We start from the raw sequence: 10,049 nt of genomic DNA, 5'->3' as shown, positions 1-10,049 counted from the left end.
AGTGTTATAAGTAAGTGTTTCTAATATGGAATTTCTTGAAAATAAGACCATTTAAAAGAAAAGGTAGTTAAAGCATTTAGTAGACTGGAAAATAAAATTATTTAAAAGAACAAGTAGTAAAAGCATTTAGACTAAAAGTCTGGAAAAGAAACTATTTGAAAGAAAAGGTAGTTAAAGCATTTGATAGTAACCTACACTTTCAACTTTAGCTTCAAAGATTTAATTAATTTCATTATTTGAAAAATAAAAATGATTTTTTAAACAAAAACAGAAGGTTTCCAAAAAAGGGAAAATACAGAGAAATACATGACAGACTTTATGACGCCTTTATCTAAATCCATTGGATGTTGGACGTGTACTGATTGATATTTTAGTCTTAGATGCATGATTTTTTTTATTAGTTGTTATTGGCTTTGAACTAGCTGTCAGTGACTGCGAGTACTCTCAGATCTGTACTTAGTGTCATTTTGTTGTGCGGATTTATAAGTACCCGTCCACGTCCACTCTGTGTTTTTGTAAGATGTATTTCTATTTGTATCCATCTGATGAGTTAAACCTTTTTCAACCGATTTTTATAGTTTGTTCTTATGTTGTACTGTTACACCACTGTCCCAGGTTAGGGGAGGGTTGGCGCCTTCAAACGAGTTTAACCCCACCACATTCTGTATGTGCCGTACGTCGACCTAAAATTGTTAAGGAGAAGGTCCGGTAAGGGCTGATTTCGGCCTAAAACTCGAAGTACATTTGATGAAAGATTTTTGACATTTTCTAAACACTCAAGTGTCTACTTCAGTCGATTCAATTAGTTAATGTAAAAGATTTGAACTGATTTGGTCATTAAAGACGCATAAATTCAAGCTTAAATATGAAAAATCTATCAAATATGCCACAAAACGTCACTTTTCAGATGGTTTTTGTCTAAAATGGAAGTGGCCGCATTCGTGTTCAGTCTCAACCTTTATATATGTTATGTATCGTCATCAAATACAACATATATTTAAATATTAATTAAGACTGAACACAAGTGCGGCCACTTTCATTTTAGACAAAAACCGTCTCAAAATAAGCACAAATGCAAAAATTGTGAAGATTTCAGTAATTTTGCCTGAATTAATGATGCTAGTACTTGATACATGTGCATTGTATTGTAAAAAAACAGCCCATATTTATGTAACAAAAGTATTCTCCTTTCCAATAAATAGCTAACAGTTTATATATTTAACAAATTTTGAAATGCTATATCTTGGGGCCAAAAAGGGGTCTATCCAGGCCTACTCCTTTCTGTGTCATTTGGTCTCTTGTGGAGAGTTGTCTCATTTGCAATCATACCACATCTTTTAATTTTTATATTCGAACACTGAAAACAAGGTTACAGAATGATAAACTTACGCGAGTCCAGTATAGGGATGCTGCTTCTCATCTACTGCACATTGATTAAGACTTTCTATTCCCTTGTGTGTTCAATTTAGTGCAATGTTTTACTGTGTTAGTGTCTGTTTTAATGTCAATTTAGTGTACTTTTCGGTGCTTTGTTTGAATGAATAATTACAACCATTTTAATATATTTATATTTCAAATGATATTATTTACTTGTATATATTAATATTTTCACCTAAATAAATTCAATTGCTTGTGAATGACCTTGTGCCTATGGTTTCATATTGTGCTTGTGAATATTATTTACACAAAATGTGCTATGAAACTGTTAAATAAAATATTGTAATAGAAACTATTCTTTTTCTTTATTTTTCACAAAATTTACGTGGATTTACCTTGGTTCATTAGTTTAGTGTTGTTACAACACAATCCTACATAATCCCATTGTTTACATAAAAATTCTGGGAACTCCAACATAAAATTTTACTATTTTACCTGTAAAATTCAAAATGTAGGAATAGCCAGAATGAACCGTTTAATTGATATATCAAACGTTGCTTATTTTTGTTTCATAAAGTTTGAATGAACAATGATAAGATAAATAATATTTATTATCTTTATAATAATACTAATAATATTTCTAATTTTTAATCTCATAATTATTTACTACCGGTGAAAATCGATGCATTCTTAAACATTTATTTTTTTTTCTTTACACTAACACTTATGACAGTTGTTAGGTCATCCTAGCTAAGATATGCCTAATATAGCTTCGATGTGCATGCTGAGCCATGTCGTAAGTAGATCCTAGTATTATTCTTATATGTTTCCAAGATGGATCTTAGGGCAAATCCTAGGAAAAACATTGATAAAACAGGCTCCTGGTTTTTTTACGTCCCAAGTTTTTTTGGACGAACAAATATTATCAATAAATACAATAAATATGTCTTGTAAGGTAGGGATAAGCTGGAATATAGAAATTATTTAGGATTATTTAATATTTCGCCAAGATTTTTCTTGTGCAAATGCCGAAATGGCCTTGTTCTCCACAATCTTCCTTAATGTATAAATGCATTAGAAAAGCTGCAGATTTTTTTTTAACTGCACAAGTTCAGGATTTTTCTTTAGTAGGTAACGTGCCCTCGAAGGTTTAATGGTACACTCTAATCTCGAACTTTATATATATAATATAAACAATGACGAAGTAAATAACAGTGTAGTCTCATGTTCAAAACCAATTCCTCTATCTCAAACACTGGTTATTCCAACCACAAACAAAAAAGGGGTACACCAGATCAACTATCTTCCACACAAACACAAAAATCTCGACAAATGCGACGTCGTAACGTCTTTGAAGTTTTTAGTAAACTCGGTTCCAAAGGGGTCGCAGCAAAGAAGATTAGTGCTATTGCTGAGAGAGTCTTGGAGGCTCTTAGAAGCCCTGACGTCCTAAACCAAGTCATACCTATACTATCTTAAAAGTGACAATCTCGTCCTTGATAGATGACAAAATTCAAACTAGTGTTGATGAACATATCAAACCATTCAATGAAAAAATTCAAGAACAGAGGAATAATTGAAAAAAAAATAAACAAAAAATCTGTATTCAGTTCCTAAAAATAGAGAAGATACAGGGTTCAGTTCACCAACAGGCAATAACTACAGGGGAACAAAATAAAGAAATTGATTTGCTCTATCAAAAAGTTCAAAAACTAGAAGATAGAATGGAAAACCAAAAACAATACTCTAGGAGAACAAGGTTAAGATTTAATAACATACATGTATCTGTTCCAGTATAGATGAACGAGGTCGTATACAACATCCAGTCAATACAGATGAGTTGGTTTTAAAGGTATGAAACAACAAACTCTGGTTTAATCTAACTTTAAAAGATATAAGTCGATCTCATACGATTAGAAAGGCTAGAAACGGTAAAGGTCAGGTTATTGTCCGTTCCGTGTCGTATCGCGTGCGTCACCATGTCTACAGTAATAAAAAGCACTTAAAGGAGAACCTGATGGCATCTTCATTATTGAAAATAGTACAGGACTGAACTGGTAACTAGACTTGCGCAGCTCAAGTATAGTGGTGGAATACATACTATTGGACAGCAGACGGAAGAATATTTGTTATGAAAACGCATGCCATTAGACGGAAAATAATAGAACATTTTGATGATATCAGTCGGATTGAACATGCTCAGACTGCCACAAACTCTAGTGATCAAAATGAAGAGGGTGGTGAGGATTGAATAAACTTTACAGGACAAAGCAACAAATACAATACTGAGATCGATAACTTATTTCAACCTTGAGAAAGAAAGTTTTATGTGATGTACATGTACTTTCCACTAACAAATGTCTGTCTATGCTCTATCTTACACATATATATTGAACCGCAAAAGAAACGTCGTATTTTTCGAAAACTCAAATTTTCAAAAACATTGAAAAAAAATATTTATTTATTTTGGTTTAGGTAAATTACCTTTAAATGATGCTAAGATTATGTTTAAATCTCCGTTACGGCTGACTGCGTTCATTAATTCGGTCGTCCTAATATTGGTTTCGCTGGGTCCATGGGACACGTTCCGCAGTCAAATTTCATGATGATGATATACACGTTGAATCCGTGCCTCATTCGGGGTATTTAAGAGGTGCGAAGATTTTGTGTCCTCATTATCTGTTTGATGCAGTACTGATGTCACTACTGAACCCACGGCAAAGAGAACATGCAATAGGACGTTTGAATGCTAGACAGCGGCCTCAAGTCGTTGCAAATGCATTTAACTGCAATATACGCATCATCCAACGTCTACGTGAACGCTACAATGCAACAAGCAGTACAAATGATCGTCCACGTACTGGTCGCCCCAGAGTAACAACATTGCGTCAGGATCGCTACATCTTACGGCAACATCTGCAGAACCGGTTCCTATGCGCAACTCATACTGCTCGTCAGACAATAGGCATTAACCAGAGACCAATTAGTGATGATACAGTCCGGCGTCGATTGAATTCTCGTAACTTGAGTTGTCGTCGTTCTGTCAGAGGTCCTATTCTCACACCACGTCATCGCCGTGAACGACTACAGTGGGCCACCCATCGACAACATTGGCGACATCAGCAGTGAAGGACGGTTATCTTTTCAGACGAAAGCCGTTACTGCATTTCAAATGATAACTGCATGATGGAAAGAGATCCATGGGGAGGTCCAAGCATTATGGTATGGGGTGGAATCGGCTTGAACCATAAATTAGGGCCTGTTGTCTGTCAGAATCTTGGACCAGGTAGAGGAAATGGTGTCAATGCAGCCCGGTATACAAATCAAGTTCTACGACCACATGTTGTGCCACATTTTGCACGCTATCAAAACAACACTTTCCAGCATGACAATGCACGTGCGCATACTGCAAGAGCTACAAGGGACTTTCTACAGCAAAACAACATTACAATTATGCCTTGGCCCGCTCTTAGTCCGCACTTAAATCCCATAGAACATCCATGGGACGAGATTCAGAGAAAACTAAATGACGTCCACCCAAGACCGACAACTGCTGTGGAACTTCATGCATCTTTTCTGCAGGTGTGGGCTAGGATTCCATTGCACTTTATCAACCGTCTGATTCATTCCATGTACAGGAGATGCCGGCCGTTATCAACGCTAATGGAAGACACACACGCTACTGAATGGTGACCTGTATTAATTGATCCTGTCATATGGTGGTGAAAAACTTTATCAATGAACAGTGAATGAACCGAAATGATGTGAATTTGTTAAATAACAAGGATTTTTATACGCCCATTCAATAAAAAATATAGCATTCATTATTGCATCATTTTTGCCTCAAATTACTGCGACGTTTCTTTTGCGGTTCAGTATATGTGTGTATGTATATGCATATGTATATAACCTCTATTGTTTTACAAAAAAATGTATATATCACTGTCCTATATATTTTGACATACCCCATGTCACCCTAAAAACAAAGGGAAAAAAAGAATAAAAAAATATTTCCTGCAAAAGAAAACTAAAAACTGAAGAAAATAAAATTGTTAAAATGAAAATTTTTTACTGTTCTTTATCTAATATATGATATATGTGATTTGGTAAATTACATTTGATTAATTCTAAAAGTCTGTACTGATGAAAGTTGCTTAAATAATAACAACTACAAATTTCGAATGTACACCGTCAGTATTATTAAAACGATATCAATGGTTAGGTATTGACATTCAAAGGTAACCAAAATACTAAAAGTCTGAAGGCCTCTTTCTGTTTACTGTAAAACCGAGCAATTTTCAAAAATCTCTAATCGAGTATGACCGCATTGAAAACAAATATTGTATATATTCATAAGGCAGGAGCCGGTAACAAGAGGCATTCTTATGTCTTACGAACGTCTAAAGATCGTCTTAAGATTTAAGAGTGTAACAAGACCCAAACTCAGACCTATCTTAGAATGATTGACAGCCCTTAATGTATTAAAAGTGCATGATTTAAGAACGATTCTTAGGTCTACCTTAAAGCGATCTTACTAATTCCGGTAACACTAAATCATTCTTAAATTTTGGTCAGTTATTAAGTGTTCTTAAATCAAACTTAGCGACTTAGGGGTGTACCAAGAACAATTCGCAATAGCTTCGCTTGATATTTTTGTAAGAGTGGTCCCGACTTCTCTTAGCTGCACATTCACTTGTTAATAATATAATAAAATGGCGTTGCTACTGTATGTACAACTGAGACAACGTGTACAACAGCAAGAATTCACTAGAAAATTGTTCAGGGATCGAACAAATCCTTTGGATTTTATGACAGACCAACAAATTAAATAATAAAGTCTTATCGTCTTGATAGACAGAGTATTTACGCTTTATGTGGGGAACTTCAAGCTGTTCTAGAAAAACCAACAAGGAGGTCACAATCTCTACCGGTGTCTCTTCAAGTCATGATAGCGTTGAGGTATTACGCAAGTGGAAGTTATATGGGTGTGATTGGGGATGCCCATGGCGTTCGCAAGATGACAGTTTCTCGTTGCGTCAACATTATTTCCAAAACTTTAGCGAACAATATAAGAAACTATGTGAAATTTCCGATGTCTGTGGACGAAAGACAAGCAGTTATGTTTGACTTTTATGAAATAAAAGAATTCCCTCTGGTACTCGGAGCAGTTGATAGAACTCTAATTCCAATTAAGGCACCATCTGTCGACTAACACTTATACGTATGTAGAAAAGGGTACCACGCTCTTAATATACAATGTATATGCAACGCCAAAAATCAATTCCTCAATGTAGTAGCACGTTGGGCAGGTTCGACCAATGATGATCACATATGGAATAATTGTAATTTATCCCTTGCGTTTGAGTCCGGACAGATACAGAATGGGTGGTTACTTGGAGACAGTGCCTATGGACTGAAGCCTTGGTTGTTGACACCTGTCCTGTCCCCAACAACCGCCGCGGAGAGAAAATACAACATAGCTTATAGATCCACTCGCTCGGTAATAGAAAGAACATATGGAATTTGGAAGATTCGGTTTCGTTGTCTTTTCAGAGGACTTACACTTTCCCCAGTGAGAAATTTGAATGTTATCTTAGCAACAGCAGGATTGCATAATAAGTGCATGGAGAAGAATATACCCCTTCCGACAGAAGAAATGGAAATAGACGATATACTGCCTGGAGATGATGATCGCAATGAAGGACAGATGGACAGCAATGATGGCAGAAGATTGCGGGATCAGCTGATTCAGTCAGTGTTTGGTGATGAATAAACTTTAATATGACTTCAATCAACAAACAAATCTGAGTCTATATCTGAATATCTATGATTTAGTGTTGTGTGTGAAATAAATTGATTCTGATTTATATGATTGTCTATTTAAATGCACTTTCATTTATTTATTTATTTATCCCCCAAAAATTACCTTCACATTTGACCTATGACCTTTGAAAAGAACGGTCTCCTAGTTCACAATGATAAAACATCCACATTAAAATATGACCTTGATTGATTGTTTGTTGCTTTACGTCCAGTCGGAAATCAAAAGGCGTGTAAATATATTTTTGTACCAATATAAAAAAAAGAAGATGTGGTATGATTGCCAATGAGAAACTCTCCACAAGAGACCAAAATGACACAGAAATTAACAACTATAGGTCACCGTACGGCCTTCAACAATGAACAAAGCCCATACCGCATAGTCAGCCATAAAAGGCCCCGAAATGACAATGTAAAACAATTCAAACGAGCAAACTAACGGCCTTATTTATGTATATTGATTTCAATTCAACTTTGCAGTAACGTAGAACTTGTCATACTGATATAATTTTTTTGTAATTTACATTTGCAAAATAAAAGTAAAAATCAGCAAAAAAAGGACCTGTAATAGGTCACAACTCCACCATAAGTACTTTAATTTTGATGAAACTTTGCAGTCAGATTGATAATTTTTGCAATTTTATAGATTACCTAAGATGTCTTTTAGTTTTCTAGGTAATAGCCATGCTTGACATGTTATGTCAAAATCAAATTCCCGAAGGGTTGTTTTTGCCAATTTTCCATTTGTTTGGCTGATCATTTGTAGGTAACGACTTTTCAATATCTGCGATTGTTTGGTGCATATTTGACCCAGAAATGAGTCTGACCTTATATTCTATTTTTAGCCATGTGAGGACATATAATTCACAAACTATAATCTAGAAAACCTACGATACTGTTGTCAGATCATTAAAGATGGCATAATTTGGAATTAATATTGATTCACTCATAGGGTCTTTGCATCAGAAATTTATTCTAAAACCAGTTGTTGGCATGATACGGGTTATGTTCTTCTCATATATTTTATGATGGTATGATACTAAACCCCTAACGGGAGGGATTGTGCTTGATTTTCATTTGATGATAACATAATCTTTCAGTCAGTTTAATTGTGGTCTGGAGCTGGCATGTCAGTAACTGATAGTAATCCTTTGTGAATTTATGTATCATTGTCATTTAGCTTAGTTTCTTTTGTTACCTATTTTGACATCGGACTAGGACTTCTTTTAAACTGAGTTTTACTGTGGGTATTGCTGTGTGTTTGTTTATTCTACATAGGCTAGAGGTAAAGGGGAGGGTTGAGATCTCACAAAACATGTTTAACCCCGCTGCATTTTGCGCCTGTCCCAAGTCAGGATCCTCTGGCCTGTGTTAGTCTTGTGTGTTTTTTTTTTTTTTTTAATTTAATTTTATTTATCTATTTCGGAGTTTAGTGTGAAGTCCATTTTCACTGAACTAGTATACATTTTTGTTTCGGGGCCAGCTGAAGCCAACCTCCGGTTGCGGGATTTTCTCGCTGTGTTGAAGACCCATTGGTGGCCTTGGGCTGTTTTCTGCTCTTTGGTCGGGTTGTTGTCTCTTTGACACATTCCCCATTTACATTCTCAATTTTAACCTAAGGTTCATTTATTCCAAGTTTATAAAAAAAGTGTTCAGCTGTTTCAGAGAAGAAAATCTTTCAAGAAAAGTAAACAGATGATGTATGGACAACGGACGGAAAAGTATGACAATAGTTCACGGTGAATTTTTGTCAGCTGGGCTAAAAAAAGATGTCAATCATCAGCAACAGTAAAACTAAAACCTTAATTTCAAACAATTTATTGGTATTCTCTGAAAAACCAATATTTTTTAACAGAATATAAATTCAACAAACTATTCCTCTGTAAAACCTATACTTATAAAATTATTTCAAATGTATAACATGACATATGTAATCTTTTACATACATGTAACCATTAAACTTAACAGTAACAAAAACAAATAAACACAACAGATGAGAAATACTTTCAATAACAGTTATAAAACAAAACAGGTTCCCTGAATATGATATACATGTATTGCAATTTTGGAACGTACATATTTGTACTGTAAAAAGCATAAAAAATTAAATAAAACAAAAACAGTCTCTACTAGGGATATCCACCCTAACACATCATATACATACAAGTATACATAATACTTGTATCAATAAGGACATCATACGTTCACATTAGTACTATGTACTGTACCAAAAACAAACTAGAGAAAAACTAAATATTTAAAAGTGATGAAATAAGCCTTTGATGGAAATTTTTTAATGTAATAGATAAATCATGTGTTATTTGAATAAAACAATCTGTTTGTTGGTGTTGCTGAATACAAATAGAATTTTCACTGGATACTGATGAGGTGCCACTTGAAAAACACTTTGTGGACTCGTCAGAAGGCATGTATACATGTAATGGTAGAAAGTGCTCTACAGATTTGTCAATGATCATATTGTCTTTATCATCAGCTATGAAGATCAGCAAATTTTCACAATAGAACATAGTTCCACATTTTTCAACCAATTTGAAACAGATAAATAAAGTAATTTTTAATATACAATTATAATACATGTACATGTATACCTCAATACATGCATGTCTACATTGTTTAACAATATACATTTTGTACATGTAGTGCAACTTGCAAATAGACTTGGTCCTGACTTTGTACAGGTTATGGAGTTATTATTTGATTTTTATGGGCGACTAGGATGAAATAATGTGTGCTGCATTTTGTCTAAGTTATAATCTCTGACCGGCCTTTTTATTTTTCATACTATTCGGTCCTGTTTATCCTAACTTTTTACTCAAAACTCTTGTCCTGCC

The sequence above is a fragment of the Mytilus californianus genome, unplaced genomic scaffold, assembly GCF_021869535.1.
Source record: "Mytilus californianus isolate M0D057914Y unplaced genomic scaffold, xbMytCali1.0.p SCAF_14, whole genome shotgun sequence".
Lineage (NCBI taxonomy): Eukaryota > Metazoa > Mollusca > Bivalvia > Mytilida > Mytilidae > Mytilus > Mytilus californianus.
This window is presented reverse-complemented; position numbering follows the sequence as displayed.